Source organism: Procambarus clarkii, chromosome 62, assembly GCF_040958095.1.
Source record: "Procambarus clarkii isolate CNS0578487 chromosome 62, FALCON_Pclarkii_2.0, whole genome shotgun sequence".
Lineage (NCBI taxonomy): Eukaryota > Metazoa > Arthropoda > Malacostraca > Decapoda > Cambaridae > Procambarus > Procambarus clarkii.
Genome location: NC_091211.1, coordinates 11,340,378 through 11,358,353, shown reverse-complemented (window position 1 = coordinate 11,358,353; position 17,976 = coordinate 11,340,378). Strand labels below are relative to the sequence as shown.

The window sequence follows — 17,976 nt, the reverse complement described above, 5'->3', positions numbered from 1 at the left end:
CAGATCCAACCCCAAATCATAGGTAAATTATTAGGAACTAGCAGTAATAGTGAATCCAACAAGCATGGGAGTAAACAACACTAAACAAAACCATCACCACGTGTATTTCTTAACTATATACACTTATTACATATGTGCAACACATGATAACACTGCAGGTGTCACTTTCGCACACGACATTACAAATGAACTTTTGTGATCTTCTATCCCAGCGAGTTATTCTCTCTATTCTATCCCAGCTATCTTCTCTCAAACAACACTCAAGGCTTCTTTGCTGAGCCTTTCTTCTACGGAACTCACACTGGCGAGTCCACCTCTCTCAGCAAATCATGGGCCAGTCCTCCACAGTATTACCACAGTGTCAAAACACCACTTGGACTCTCCAACAACACGCTGGCTGGCTTCCCCTAAAAGGCTTCACTAATAACAAGCCTTAACATAGAGGACAGACATAAAATTGGGTTATCCCGGGATACGTCGGTCCAATCACCAATACAATACTGGTTATCAGACAATTCAGAGAATCCACCGACTCATCCCATGAAGCCGAGGTATATGTTTGGGCTAAACACCCCAGAAGTCAAAGAGCTTGTTTGGGCTACAAGCACAGGGCGCCGAGGACTGCGTTTGGCAATGAGTCACCGCAGGTCAGCTTCCACAGTCGGTCGCGACTACATTTTAGATTATATAGAAAGCATCGATTTACTAAATTTTACAGTGAGGAAAGTTGTTCTACAGGTTTGAGATTGTCATAATTTGTCAACTGGTCTGAGATTGTGGTGCCCTACATGTCAGCAAGTGGAGAAAACATGTCTTTTATTAATCAAAATTCTAGTTTTATTAGAAAGCGCTTCAGTGTATCAACAAAATCAATGACAATCTCTTCAAACCCTTGTTCAGAAAATTTCGGCGGAAAAATATAAGAAAAAAAGAGTTGCAGATGCTTTAATTCAAAAATCTCCTGACAATGTTTTCTTGTGAACACCACCGAACATCTGTGATTCACAATGTTTCTTAAACAAAATCTAAATCTCAGAACATAAGGTTAAACAGACTAATATTCTAGCACCTGACTTTACGAAGTCGATCAATCGCATTGTTTAATTTAGTAGCCAGTTTCATAGAGACAAAGACTATTTGTGAACCATCGACTGGAAATTTTTTACCTCTTCTTTACAACTTTAATTCTTGCTTTAAATCTTAACTGACTGGCGAGCATGGTAGGAGTTCAATCTGTTGTACAATAACATCTACCATTGTAGACTCCTCAGGTTCGAAGATAGAATTAACTAGGTAAAAATATTTGCAACTGTAGTTGAATTTTCAAGCTGTTGACAAAATAGAAGCACTTCCTTAAAATAGTCTTGCTTGAATCTCGTGAAAGCCAACAATTAAGCACGATTATATTTGTTTTCATCCAACAGGATAGCATATATACCTATAGAGAAGGTTTTCATCTCAGAAACTAACTTGTCTCTGATATCTATGGCCATGTCAGATATATTTTGGTGGACAATATAAAAAATATTTAGTTAATTAGCATATTGCTCCTCCATCATAAGTTTTACTGGGTCTATTTTACATACCAGGATCATAGCCCACGCCAGTGGAGTAAGGACTTTCCTGCTGAGCAATCCTCAGTGACACATACGAAGCACGAAGAACAGTTATGACTAATGAATGCTAACTGAACGATCCTGACTTGCATAGTGCAACATAGTTTCTTTGGATTTAAGGATAACACATATTTTCCAGGACCCGGATTCACAAAGCAGTTACGCAAGCACTTACAAACCAGTACATCTTTTTTCATTCTTTGGCGGCTTTGTTTACAATTATTAAACAGTTAATGTGCTCCGAAGCACCAGGAGGCTGTTTATAACAATACCAACAGTTGATTGGGAAGTTTTCATGCTTGTCCACTGTTTAATAAATGTAACCAAAGCCATCAAAGATTAAAGAAAGATGAACACGTTCGTCAGTACTTGCGTAACTGTTTCGTGAATACGGACCGTGGACACTACTTTTGCACAAATGAACACATTGAGGCGCAACTTTTCAATTTTTAGTGAAGACAGTGAATTTGAACCTAATATATTCTTAAGCACAACGTCGCTTTTTCTTCTGAACCCTAATTTCGAGTACAGTCTGCTACATGCACTACGACGTCCGCTAAATCTTGCGCGTAACATTAGTCTCAATGACATGAAATTTATCATAGTATTAAATAATATAAAATCCTCCCCAAAAATTTAATTGAAATACCGTCACCAATGAACATGAGACTAGAGCCTGGTGTATCCCCTAGGTACGGTAACTAAACCTCACGTCGCTGGAAGACAGAAGAGAGGGAGACATGATCACCACCAACAAGACTCTCAGAGGAATTGACAGGGTGGATAAATACAAACTATTAAGCAAAACGTAACACAAATAATGGGACACAAGTGTCCCCTTGTACAGGGTGCTGGTGGCTGAGTGGACAGCACGCTGGATACGTAGTCGTGTGGTCCTGTGTTCGATTACTGGCGCCGGCGGAAACAAAAATGGGCAGAGTTTCTTTCTCCCTGATGCCCCTGTTACCTAGCAGTAAATAGGTACCTGGGAATTAGACATCTGTTACGAGCTGCTTTATACGGGTGTGTGAAAAAAATAGTTAGTAGTAATTAGTAACCGTCGATTGATTAACAGTTTAGAGACGGGCCGAAAGAGCAGAGCTCAACCCCCACAATCACAACTAGGTGAATAGAAGTGGAAACTGAGTATCCAAATAAGCTACAGAGACATTAAAATTTGTTCAGTGACAAAGTAGTTAATAAATGAAATATGCACTAGGCAAATATGTGGAGACTGACTCCATACACAATTTCAAATGTAGATATGATAGATCCCAATAGGCTCACTTCACCAGTTGATTGACAGTTAAGAGACGGGACCAGAGAGCCGAAGCTCAACCCCGCAAGTACAACTAGATGAGACAGTTGTACAGCTAGGTGAATACACCGTTATTGACACCTGGCATGCCCCAAGAGTATGCACATCCCAGGACATGCAGTATGCACACCCTTCTTTAGAACCTTTTTTCTTATCTATATATTGAGATCGTTGAAGCACGCAGTCCCCAAGGCACGGCAAAGAGAACATTCGTCTCTTTCAGTTTCAGTCTCTTTCCCTCTAGTCTCTTGAAAGTTCTTCATAAATAGGTTGTCGGTATTTAATGGTTTATATTTTTCGGTTAGTGTTGGAAATCCTACAATTTAATCATTAGTGTGCTCAGAGTACTTGTATATTGGTTCAAACTATAAATATTTATTATTTCGAACAGGTACACCTACATTCGTGACCGTGACGGCAGTTTTGGCACCATGTTGAACAAAGCCATCAGAAAGGTAAGTGCTCATAATCACTAAAATGTTATTACTTCGTCTGATAAGGAGAGTATAGGGAATGTGATGAATGAATAGTATAGGGAATGACTAATGAAGCATTCCTTGACGAGGCCTAATAACTATTCCTAAACTGACACTTGATTATCATGCCAAACACAAGACTTTATTACCACCTTTAACAAGAGACTTGAATACCATCTTTAACAAGAAACTTGATTAGCATCCCAAACTCGAGATCTGATTACAATCCCAATCAGGAGCCTTGATTTCTAAACGAAATACGAGATTACCACTTTTAACAAAAGACTTAATTACCATCCTATTACAAGATTTGATTTGCATCCCAAATGCTAGATATAAATCCCACTCCAAAAATGAGACTATAAATGCATTTCAAATTCGATAAATTGATTACCGCATCAAGAAAGACACTTGTTTATTACAAACACGGGACATAATAACAATCTAAAACATGACCCCAAGATTTCCATGCCAAACAGAAGACAAAAATACTATTTCAAACATGATACTTGAATACATTTTAAACACGAGACATGATTACCATACCATAAACGGGACTTAATTACCAACCCAAACACGAGAGACGATTATCATCCCAAGTGGGAGACGTGAAAACAGTCCCAAGCACTAGGTTAATTTACCAATCCAGACACGAAAATTCATTACAATCTCAAACACTTTTGCACAAATTATCATTCCAAATTGTTAGATTACGATTCCAAACATGGGACTTGATTATAATCCCCAACATTGTACCTGATATTCAACCTAAACATATCACATGTTAATCGCATCCAACACAAAACTTAAATACCATTCTTTAAATGAAACCTGATTACCATCTCAATAGTGAGGTCGGATTTCATAAAACGTACAAGAACCTGATTGACATCCCAAACGTGACATAATTTCCATCCCTAATACGAAACCTGATTACTATCACAAACACACGAATTGGTTTCATTAAGAAAATTGATCAGATTACCATCCCTAACACGAGATTTTATAATCATCCCAAGCAAGAAACTTGATTACCATTCCAAACAAAGGAAACAAAGGACAAATTTTCTTCTTCACATATTTCCAATATATATTTTGCCTAATGCAGACCATGAGTCACCATAACTGTGGCTAAATATATGATGACCAAACCACACACCACAAGATTAAGAAACGGGGGATGTTTAGGCCGGTCCTGGACTATTATAAAGTCGATTGTGATGGGAGGAGGAGATGATGATGATGATGATGATGATGATGATGATGATGATGATGATGATGATGATGATGATGATGATGATGATGATGATGATGATGATGATGATGATGATGATGATGATTAGATGATGATGATGATGACGATGATGATTATTCCACCCAAAATGTGGCACGGTCATGAATAGCCCGTAAGTGGTAGAGATTTTGAAGAGAATGTGTGGGAGTTATGTTGATGTTGTTTTTTAGATTTAGCTACTCGGGACTAAAATTTCCATGTAACATGGGCTATGGTGATCCCATAAATAGGGAGGCACAGGTTGGAACACAACCCATCATACTGTATCATCCTTTGCAGATGACACTAGGATTTTCATGAGTAGACAACATGGGGGGACACGGCAAACCTCCAGTCAGATGTAAATCTGGTCTTTCTATGGGCTACAGGAAATAATATGGTGTTTAACGAAGATTAGTTCCAGCTCATGCACTACGGAAAGAAAATAAAATATAAAAACGGAAACCACGTACACACACTCAGTCAAATCATAACATAGAACGAAAAGGCAATGTAAAGGATTTGGGTGTACTCATGTTGGAAAACCTTACCTTTAAAGAACACAATAAAGTAGCTGTCACAACTGCAAGAAAAATGACAGGTTGGATAACAAGAATCGTTCACACTAGAGATGCTATACCGATGATGATACTTTTCAAGACACAAGTGCTCTCTCGAGTGGAGTACTGCTGCACAATGACAGCACCTTTCAAAGCTGGAGAAAATGCTGACCTGGAGAGCGTGCAGAGATCCTTTACTGCTTGCACTCCTGGCATTGAACGCACATAGTAGTGACACCCAGAAAATAGTCAGTGATATTCGAATGAATGTTTTAGCTGCTAAAGAAAACAGATTTGAAATTAAATTCCTATGGATACCATCACATGTTGGCATCTCAAGGCATGACACTGTTGAAATGCTTGCAAAGACAGCCTGCAGAAAACCAGTGGTAGAAATTGATACGGGTGTTTCATTAGCAGTGATAAAGAGAATACTTAAACAAATATCTAATGAAGATCTTAGACCTAACAAATTCACAGACTGGAAAGTTGTAGCATTAAATATTATGATAGATATCGTGAGGAGACATTCACATATGGGACTAATAGAACAAGAACCCGGCAATGTGATGTTATAGGGGCTAGAATACGCCTGGGATATAGACGTATCTGGCATCTTTCTCAAAACTCAAATGTCGAGTACACAATGTGTCAACTTTGTGAAAGAGAAAACATGCACTCTCTTGAACATTATATTGTAGAATGTCCCATACTAACTGACTTTCGCCCTCCTGGGCTAAGGTATGCTGAACTCTGTAATTACTATATGAGTACTGGAACACTTGATGATATATTAGACTTGTACCCAAGATTAACCATGTAATGTATCAATTATATAATGTATGTATGTGATGTAACTATATAACCTGAGCTTGTAAAAGCACCTTAATCACCTTCAGTGATTAAGTGCTTGATTGCACACTAGTTTCTCTATCAGCTATCTCACCCTGTCAGGGTAAAAGAGACAAATGTATGTGAATGCATGTGTGTGTATATATGTATGTAAACATGTATGTATATATGTATGTGTACATATATGTGTGTGTGTGTGTATGTATATGTATGTGTATAAAGTACATATGGAAGCTGATCAGAATTGCATTTCACCTTTGTAAATGGGCATTAATGACACTATGTAAAAGACACATCGAACACTTTATGTAGGGCATACGTAAATCTGTGTATCTATGTATTTACATATGTAGGTTAGCTTAGCATTTTAAAAGTACCGAATCACCTTCTGTGATTGATTGTGCAATAAACCTTTGAACTATATGTTTAACACATCTCTAACCCTGTCCATGGAGGACAGAAGAAAATGTATATATTCTGGTAAGCATTGTAAATGTGTGGCCACGTTTGTGGTAGAAAATAATAATAATAAAAAAAACTGCTAGAATCCACTCAGTAAAACATTTAAACTACTGGGACCGACTAAAGAGCCTAAATCTGTATTCTCTTGAGCGCAGGCGGGAGAGATATGTAATAATTTACACGTGGAAAATATTAGAGAGGGTTGGTCCCAAACCTGCACACAGAAATAACATCACATAAGACCAGAAGGCATGGCAGGATGTGCAGAATACCCCCGTTGAAAAGTAGAGGTGCAACAGGTACTGTAAGAGAGAACTCTATCAACATCAGAGGACTGGGCCGCGGGGACGCTAAGCCCTGGAAACACCTCAAGGTAACCTCAATGTAGGTAACCTTCACACAACACATGTCTTTTCTGACTCCGTATTAGGTTCACCTCTCTTGAACCGGACCATATATATAAAAAAAAAAATGTATGGGTGGGAACTGAGCCAGACACACACACCTATGGCTCCCACCTGAGAGCCTGAAACTTTCCCTCAAAAACATCCATTGCCACTGCGACCCGTAGAGTCGCAGAGAGGACAAAATGCGACCCAAACGTGTAAAAGTTAGGGCCCCCGCCCCTAAAGGGTCATGCTTTTGGAAAAAGAGACATTCTGAAAATCGTCAAGGACGGGGTCGGCATCACACCAGATGACATTAATCAGGAAGATGAAGATATCGGTCTCTTCTTCACAAGTACTGAGGACCTAGAAAAACTCCTGAGCTATGATTTCTCACGTCGCAAGGAGCACCACCTTTATCTCAACTATCCGTGCCAATTCCCAGTCGAAAGATCAGTCTTTTATCAGCAGGACCAGCCCATGGATAACTAACCGCACAGAAAGTGAGATCAGTACAAATATCGAGTCCGAAAATCCGAACATGGGCGTGTTCACCATCGTGTTCTGCAGTGACGATAAAGCAACAATGAAGATAATTTTTACCTCAGCAGCTATGGTCACTCATGCTGCCACACAAAGCTTCTATTGCTTCGGCATCAAGATACCACCCCACCAAATTAAAAAGGAAAGACGACATCACGAGCTCCCACAGTACTTCCAGTGCTAAAAGTTCTCCTTCCCCACCAACAAATGTCAGCACTCCTTCCAGAAGTGCAGCCTCTATACTCGTGACTTTTTTTACTCCATCTGTAAATCAACAACCCATCGCTGCCTGCTCTACAACGGCGATCACCTTGCAATTTCTCACGGCTGCTCCCACAGACAGAAAAAAATCAAGGCCCAGGTAAAAGCCAAGAAAGCAAACCCTAATAACCCTGCCACCAGAGCCCCTGACTCTATACCCAACACGTCAGCTCCCACCAACCATCCAACCAGAAAACTTTCCAGTCTTACCAAACAGTGGTTCAACCCACCAGTCGACCCAACCTTTAAAATGGGGACCCAAGGCCCAACCAGCACCCTCGCCTCCCATTGCATTACGTTCTGGCATTATACCTAGTCTTAAATGAATAGCGGGGAGGCTTGCCAGACCAGATAACCACAGATTCGTCTGGGAACTGAATGTATTGTATCTAGCTATTGGCCTGGGCCCCATCACAGCCCCTGACCCATGTCTCACTAATTCCCATACCACACAAGGGACTTCCACAAGGTCGATCACTAGGTCGATCTCAACTCAGACTTCAGCTCCGCCAAGGACCCAGGCTGCACAAACAGCAGAATCCCCAATCCAGCCCCAAAAGCTACCACCATCACCATCTCAGCAGAGGAAACTCGCAGACGTGCTCTGCTCTTCTACCACCAACAACACCACCGACGTGGTGACGGAACTAGCTTGTACTATAACTCATTGACTCCATAGTCAACCTCAAACTATGAGACCAAAACCATCAACAACGGACAATGCCACGGACTCCTCAGACGAGAAAATCTCAGTAAGAGGTCCATTGCCGTATCACTTCCCCTACTCCGAACAAGATCTCCATGTGGAAGCCATATCATCGAACTCCAATACAGCACAGCCATGTCAACTCGCAGCAAGACTCAGACTGAGAAAAAACGGAAGACCTAGGGATCTTCACATACTCACCAGCCATATAGATGGTAAAGCTAGCCCACCGATACTGATCCCCCCTCCCCCCTTCAACAACAAAAATCCATCCATCCACAGATCTCCAGTATCAGCTATTGATACTGGTAATGGCTCCCAAGAGCCTCCATTTACGGGCTATTCATGACCGTGCAACCTCTGGGGTGGCTAAGTCTTCATCATCATAATCGGTGGGAACTGGACACTTCGAATGTTACACTGTTATTGGAGAATGTTGTGTGCTATCAACAGCAACAGTGCCAGGACTTAGGATCATGTTGGGAATGTTGCGAATCAGAGCCGATTCGACTAGACAGCGTATGTGAAGAGTAGAGACATGAAAGTTTATTTTAGAAGAAGGCAAATCAATAAGATGATTAGAATCCCTGACATGACAAATGAGAGCATTGTATATGTCTGCAGACTTAACACTTCTTTTGTGATCTTAAAGTCTGTCATTAAGTGTTCAGCTAGTTTCTGCAAAGTTTCGGAGAAGACAAGACGAACAGGAAATAGAGTAGTCACCAGCAGCATTAGAAGCAGGAGGAGCAGGGTAAACCAGGTTACAACGAAGAGTGCTAGTTTGTCGAAAGGCGAGCTTTATGTCTAGAGGACGAAGGGTATTAGTGAGATTTTTGAGTTTTGATATGAAGGGAAGGCAGAGCACTGTGGTACTCTGTGGTACTATTTTACTTAATATCATATTTTTTTAATGTTGATTCCAAAAACCTACATATCTTCACAGGAGGCAGATATCGCATTAGGTCCCTTTGTTATAAGTTACAATCGACTTGAACTAGTCGACTTCTCATGGCCATTGCACGTGGGAGTATCGAAGATCCTGGGAAAACGAGGACAGCCGGTGAAGGACCCTTGGAGCTTCTTGTTCCCCTTGACTCCCCTGGTATGGGCGGCCACTCTGACGTCGGTGCTAGTGCTGCCTGTGACAGTGTGTCTCTTAACCTCCTCCTTCTCCCTCAAGACGGCGCAAGTGGATCTTTGGCTATCAAAAACATTAAGTTATATTCGCATATTATTGCAGCAAGGTAGGTAACCTCTGTAATTTTCTCCAAATTTTTCTCCAAATAAGCCAAGTTTTCCAGAATTTCAATATTTTTCTAATTTTTTTCTTATGAAATGATAAAGCTATTCATTTCATTATGTATGAGCTAATTTTTTTTAAATTTTAGATAAAACTAACGTATATATATGACCGAACCTAACCAACCCTATCTAACCTAACCTAACTCATTTTAACCTAACCTAAACTAACATAACTAAATAAATAATTTATGTTCTTAATATAATATAATAATAATATTTAAAATAAACCAATAGGAAACCTACTTGCATAGTAGGCCGAGAAGTGCGTTCTGGCTACTAGGTACGACATACATATATATATATATATATATATATATATATATATATATATATATATATATATATATATATATATATATATATATATAACTGAAAACTCACACCCCAGAAGTGACTCAAACCCATACTGCCAGGAGCAACGCAACTGGTATGTACAGGGACGCCTTAATCCGCTTGACCATCACGACCAGACATAAGGAAGTGATAGCCGAAGCTATTTGAACCACTTCCCCACCGGCACTCGAATAGTAATCTTGGGCATAGCATTTTATCAAATCACCTCATTCTTTGGGGCACACGTGAGGAACACAAATGCAAACAAGCCTGAATGGTCCCCAGGACTATAAACAACTGAAAACTCACACCCCAGAAGTGACTCGAACCCATACTGCCAGGAGCAACGCAACTGGTATGTACAGGGACGCCTTAATCCGCTTGACCATCATGACCGGACATAAGGAAGTGATAGCCGAAGCTATTTGAACCACTTCCCCGCCGGCACTCGGATGGTAATCTTGGGCATAGCATTTTATCAAATCACCTCATTCTTTGGGGCACACGTGAGGAACACAAATGCAAACAAGCCTGAATGGTCCCCAGGACTATATACAACTGAAAACTAACACCCCAGAAGTGACTCGAACCCATACTGCCAGGAGCAACGCAACTGGTATGTACAGGGACGCCTTAATCCGCTTGACCATCACGACCAGACATAAGGAAGTGATAGCCGAAGCTATTTGAACCACTTCCCCACCGGCACTCGGATGGTAATCTTGGGCATAGCATTTTATCAAATCACCTCATTCTTTGGGGCACACGTGAGGAACACAAATGCAAACAAGCCTGAATGGTCCCCAGGACTATATACAACTGAAAACTCACACCCCAGAAGTGACTCGAACCCATACTGCCAGGAGCAACGCAACTGGTATGTACAGGGACGCCTTAATCCGCTTGACCATCATGACCGGACATAAGGAAGTGATAGCCGAAGCTATTTGAACCACCCCCCCGCCGGCACTCGGATGGTAATCTTGGGCATAGCATTTTATCAAATCACCTCATTCTTTGGGGCACACGTGAGGAACACAAATGCAAACAAGCCTGAATGGTCCCCAGGACTATATACAACTGAAAACTCACACCCCAGAAGTGGCTCGAACCCATACTGCCAGGAGCAACGCAACTGGTATGTACAAGGACGTCTGTACATACCAGTTGCGGCGTCCCTGTACATACCAGTTGCGTTGCTCCTGGCAGTATGGGTTCGAGTCACTTCTGGGGTGTGAGTTTTCAGTTGTATATAGTCCTGGGGACCATTCAGGCTTGTTTGCATATATATATATATATATATATATATATATATATATATATATATATATATATATATATATATATATATATATATATATATATATATATATATATATATATATATATATATATTTTGTATAATAATTTTACCTATATATATATAGGTAAAATATATTTTGTATACCTATATATATATATATATATATATATATATATATATATATATATATATATATATATATATATATATATATATATATATATATATATATATAATATGTCGTACCTAATAGCCAGAACCCACTTCTCAGCCTACTATGCAAGGCCCGATTTGCCTAATAAGCCAAGTTTTCCTGAATTAATATATTTTTTCTAATTTTTTTCTTATGAAATGATAAAGCTACCCATTTCATTATGTATGAGGTCAATTTTTTTTTATTGGAGTTAAAATTAACGTAGATATATGACCGAACCTAACCAACCCTACCTAACCTAACCTATCTCTATCGGTTAGGTTAGGTTAGGTAGCAAAAAAAGTTAGGTTAGGTTAGGTTAGGTAGGTTAGGTAGTCGAAAAAACATTAATTCATGAAAACTTGGCTTATTAAGCAAATTGGGACATGCATAGTTGGCTGAGAAGTGCGTTCTGGCTATTAGGTACGACATATATATATATATATATATATATATATATATATATATATATATATGCGAACAAGCCTGAATGGTCCCCAGGACATATGCAACTGAAAACTCACACCCCAGAAGTGACTCGAACCCATACTCCCAGAAGCAACGCATCTGGTATGTACAAGACGCCTTAATCCACTTGACCATCACGACCGGACAAAATGAGGTGATAGCCGAGGCTATATGAACCACCCCACCGCCGGCACTCGGATAGTTATCTTGGGCATAGCATTTTACCAAATCACCTCATTCTTTGGGGCACACGTGAGGAACACAAATGCGAACAAGCCTGAATGGTCCCCAGGACATATGCAACTGAAAACTCACACCCCAGAAGTGACTCGAACCCATACTCCCAGAAGCAACGCATCTGGTATGTACAAGACGCCTTAATCCACTTGACCATCACGACCGGACAAAATGAGGTGATAGCCGAGGCTATATGAACCACCCCACCGCCGGCACTCGGATAGTTATCTTGGGCATAGCATTTTACCAAATCACCTCATTCTTTGGGGCACACGTGAGGAACACAAATGCGAGCAAGCCTGAATGGTCCCCAGGACATATGCAACTGAAAACTCACACCCCAGAAGTGACTCGAACCCATACTCCCAGAAGCAACGCATCTGGTATGTACAAGACGCCTTAATCCACTTGACCATCACGACCGGACAAAATGAGGTGATAGCCGAGGCTATATGAACCACCCCACCGCCGGCACTCGGATAGTTATCTTGGGCATAGCATTTTACCAAATCACCTCATTCTTTGGGGCACACGTGAGGAACACAAATGCGAACAAGCCTGAATGGTCCCCAGGACATATGCAACTGAAAACTCACACCCCAGAAGTGACTCGAACCCATACTCCCAGAAGCAACGCATCTGGTATGTACAAGACGCCTTAATCCACTTGACCATCACGACCGGACAAAATGAGGTGATAGCCGAGGCTATATGAACCACCCCACCGCCGGCACTCGGATAGTTATCTTGGGCATAGCATTTTACCAAATCACCTCATTCTTTGGGGCACACGTGAGGAACACAAATGCGAACAAGCCTGAATGGTCCCCAGGACATATGCAACTGAAAACTCACACCCCAGAAGTGACTCGAACCCATACTCCCAGAAGCAACGCATCTGGTATGTACAAGACGCCTTAATCCACTTGACCATCACGACCGGACAAAATGAGGTGATAGCCGAGGCTATATGAACCACCCCACCGCCGGCACTCGGATAGTTATCTTGGGCATAGCATTTTACCAAATCACCTCATTCTTTGGGGCACACGTGAGGAACACAAATGCGAACAAGCCTGAATGGTCCCCAGGACATATGCAACTGAAAACTCACACCCCAGAAGTGACTCGAACCCATACTCCCAGAAGCAACGCATCTGGTATGTACAAGACGCCTTAATCCACTTGACCATCACGACCGGACAAAATGAGGTGATAGCCGAGGCTATATGAACCACCCCACCGCCGGCACTCGGATAGTTATCTTGGGCATAGCATTTTACCAAATCACCTCATTCTTTGGGGCACACGTGAGGAACACAAATGCGAACAAGCCTGAATGGTCCCCAGGACATATGCAACTGAAAACTCACACCCCAGAAGTGACTCGAACCCATACTCCCAGAAGCAACGCATCTGGTATGTACAAGACGCCTTAATCCACTTGACCATCACGACCGGACAAAATGAGGTGATAGCCGAGGCTATATGAACCACCCCACCGCCGGCACTCGGATAGTTATCTTGGGCATAGCATTTTACCAAATCACCTCATTCTTTGGGGCACACGTGAGGAACACAAATGCGAACAAGCCTGAATGGTCCCCAGGACATATGCAACTGAAAACTCACACCCCAGAAGTGACTCGAACCCATACTCCCAGAAGCAACGCATCTGGTATGTACAAGACGCCTTAATCCACTTGACCATCACGACCGGACAAAATGAGGTGATAGCCGAGGCTATATGAACCACCCCACCGCCGGCACTCGGATAGTTATCTTGGGCATAGCATTTTACCAAATCACCTCATTCTTTGGGGCACACGTGAGGAACACAAATGCGAACAAGCCTGAATGGTCCCCAGGACATATGCAACTGAAAACTCACACCCCAGAAGTGACTCGAACCCATACTCCCAGAAGCAACGCATCTGGTATGTACAAGACGCCTTAATCCACTTGACCATCACGACCGGACAAAATGAGGTGATAGCCGAGGCTATATGAACCACCCCACCGCCGGCACTCGGATAGTTATCTTGGGCATAGCATTTTACCAAATCACCTCATTCTTTGGGGCACACGTGAGGAACACAAATGCGAACAAGCCTGAATGGTCCCCAGGACATATGCAACTGAAAACTCACACCCCAGAAGTGACTCGAACCCATACTCCCAGAAGCAACGCATCTGGTATGTACAAGACGAGTTTTCAGTTGCATATGTCCTGGGGACCATTCAGGCTTGTTCGCATTTGTGTTCCTCACGTGTGCCCCAAAGAATGAGGTGATTTGGTAAAATGCTATGCCCAAGATAACTATCCGAGTGCCGGCGGTGGGGTGGTTCATATAGCCTCGGCTATCACCTCATTTTGTCCGGTCGTGATGGTCAAGTGGATTAAGGCGTCTTGTACATACCAGATGCGTTGCTTCTGGGAGTATGGGTTCGAGTCACTTCTGGGGTGTGAGTTTTCAGTTGCATATGTCCTGGGGACCATTCAGGCTTGTTCGCATTTGTGTTCCTCACGTGTGCCCCAAAGAATGAGGTGATTTGGTAAAATGCTATGCCCAAGATAACTATCCGAGTGCCGGCGGTGGGGTGGTTCATATAGCCTCGGCTATCACCTCATTTTGTCCGGTCGTGATGGTCAAGTGGATTAAGGCGTCTTGTACATACCAGATGCGTTGCTTCTGGGAGTATGGGTTCGAGTCACTTCTGGGGTGTGAGTTTTCAGTTGCATATGTCCTGGGGACCATTCAGGCTTGTTCGCATTTGTGTTCCTCACGTGTGCCCCAAAGAATGAGGTGATTTGGTAAAATGCTATGCCCAAGATAACTATCCGAGTGCCGGCGGTGGGGTGGTTCATATAGCCTCGGCTATCACCTCATTTTGTCCGGTCGTGATGGTCAAGTGGATTAAGGCGTCTTGTACATACCAGATGCGTTGCTTCTGGGAGTATGGGTTCGAGTCACTTCTGGGGTGTGAGTTTTCAGTTGCATATGTCCTGGGGACCATTCAGGCTTGTTCGCATTTGTGTTCCTCACGTGTGCCCCAAAGAATGAGGTGATTTGGTAAAATGCTATGCCCAAGATAACTATCCGAGTGCCGGCGGTGGGGTGGTTCATATAGCCTCGGCTATCACCTCATTTTGTCCGGTCGTGATGGTCAAGTGGATTAAGGCGTCTTGTACATACCAGATGCGTTGCTTCTGGGAGTATGGGTTCGAGTCACTTCTGGGGTGTGAGTTTTCAGTTGCATATGTCCTGGGGACCATTCAGGCTTGTTCGCATTTGTGTTCCTCACGTGTGCCCCAAAGAATGAGGTGATTTGGTAAAATGCTATGCCCAAGATAACTATCCGAGTGCCGGCGGTGGGGTGGTTCATATAGCCTCGGCTATCACCTCATTTTGTCCGGTCGTGATGGTCAAGTGGATTAAGGCGTCTTGTACATACCAGATGCGTTGCTTCTGGGAGTATGGGTTCGAGTCACTTCTGGGGTGTGAGTTTTCAGTTGCATATGTCCTGGGGACCATTCAGGCTTGTTCGCATTTGTGTTCCTCACGTGTGCCCCAAAGAATGAGGTGATTTGGTAAAATGCTATGCCCAAGATAACTATCCGAGTGCCGGCGGTGGGGTGGTTCATATAGCCTCGGCTATCACCTCATTTTGTCCGGTCGTGATGGTCAAGTGGATTAAGGCGTCTTGTACATACCAGATGCGTTGCTTCTGGGAGTATGGGTTCGAGTCACTTCTGGGGTGTGAGTTTTCAGTTGCATATGTCCTGGGGACCATTCAGGCTTGTTCGCATTTGTGTTCCTCACGTGTGCCCCAAAGAATGAGGTGATTTGGTAAAATGCTATGCCCAAGATAACTATCCGAGTGCCGGCGGTGGGGTGGTTCATATAGCCTCGGCTATCACCTCATTTTGTCCGGTCGTGATGGTCAAGTGGATTAAGGCGTCTTGTACATACCAGATGCGTTGCTTCTGGGAGTATGGGTTCGAGTCACTTCTGGGGTGTGAGTTTTCAGTTGCATATGTCCTGGGGACCATTCAGGCTTGTTCGCATTTGTGTTCCTCACGTGTGCCCCAAAGAATGAGGTGATTTGGTAAAATGCTATGCCCAAGATAACTATCCGAGTGCGGCGGTGGGGTGGTTCATATAGCCTCGGCTATCACCTCATTTTGTCCGGTCGTGATGGTCAAGTGGATTAAGGCGTCTTGTACATACCAGATGCGTTGCTTCTGGGAGTATGGGTTCGAGTCACTTCTGGGGTGTGAGTTTTCAGTTGCATATGTCCTGGGGACCATTCAGGCTTGTTCGCATTTGTGTTCCTCACGTGTGCCCCAAAGAATGAGGTGATTTGGTAAAATGCTATGCCCAAGATAACTATCCGAGTGCCGGCGGTGGGGTGGTTCATATAGCCTCGGCTATCACCTCATTTTGTCCGGTCGTGATGGTCAAGTGGATTAAGGCGTCTTGTACATACCAGATGCGTTGCTTCTGGGAGTATGGGTTCGAGTCACTTCTGGGGTGTGAGTTTTCAGTTGCATATGTCCTGGGGACCATTCAGGCTTGTTCGCATTTGTGTTCCTCACGTGTGCCCCAAAGAATGAGGTGATTTGGTAAAATGCTATGCCCAAGATAACTATCCGAGTGCCGGCGGTGGGGTGGTTCATATAGCCTCGGCTATCACCTCATTTTGTCCGGTCGTGATGGTCAAGTGGATTAAGGCGTCTTGTACATACCAGATGCGTTGCTTCTGGGAGTATGGGTTCGAGTCACTTCTGGGGTGTGAGTTTTCAGTTGCATATGTCCTGGGGACCATTCAGGCTTGTTCGCATTTGTGTTCCTCACGTGTGCCCCAAAGAATGAGGTGATTTGGTAAAATGCTATGCCCAAGATAACTATCCGAGTGCCGGCGGTGGGGTGGTTCATATAGCCTCGGCTATCACCTCATTTTGTCCGGTCGTGATGGTCAAGTGGATTAAGGCGTCTTGTACATACCAGATGCGTTGCTTCTGGGAGTATGGGTTCGAGTCACTTCTGGGGTGTGAGTTTTCAGTTGCATATGTCCTGGGGACCATTCAGGCTTGTTCGCATTTGTGTTCCTCACGTGTGCCCCAAAGAATGAGGTGATTTGGTAAAATGCTATGCCCAAGATAACTATCCGAGTGCCGGCGGTGGGGTGGTTCATATAGCCTCGGCTATCACCTCATTTTGTCCGGTCGTGATGGTCAAGTGGATTAAGGCGTCTTGTACATACCAGATGCGTTGCTTCTGGGAGTATGGGTTCGAGTCACTTCTGGGGTGTGAGTTTTCAGTTGCATATGTCCTGGGGACCATTCAGGCTTGTTCGCATTTGTGTTCCTCACGTGTGCCCCAAAGAATGAGGTGATTTGGTAAAATGCTATGCCCAAGATAACTATCCGAGTGCCGGCGGTGGGGTGGTTCATATAGCCTCGGCTATCACCTCATTTTGTCCGGTCGTGATGGTCAAGTGGATTAAGGCGTCTTGTACATACCAGATGCGTTGCTTCTGGGAGTATGGGTTCGAGTCACTTCTGGGGTGTGAGTTTTCAGTTATATATATATATATATATGTGTGTATATCACGAAAATAAACACGTGATTAAGAATGTGACAATGTCACATTTGTGTTCATATATATATATATATATA

General features: G+C 42.9%; 1 pseudogene; it reads left to right on the top strand.

Moving 5' to 3' along the window:
- LOC123766619 (glutamate receptor ionotropic, kainate glr-3-like) overlaps nucleotides 1–17,976 on the top strand; it is a 322,176-nt pseudogene that overhangs the window by 169,695 nt on the left and 134,505 nt on the right.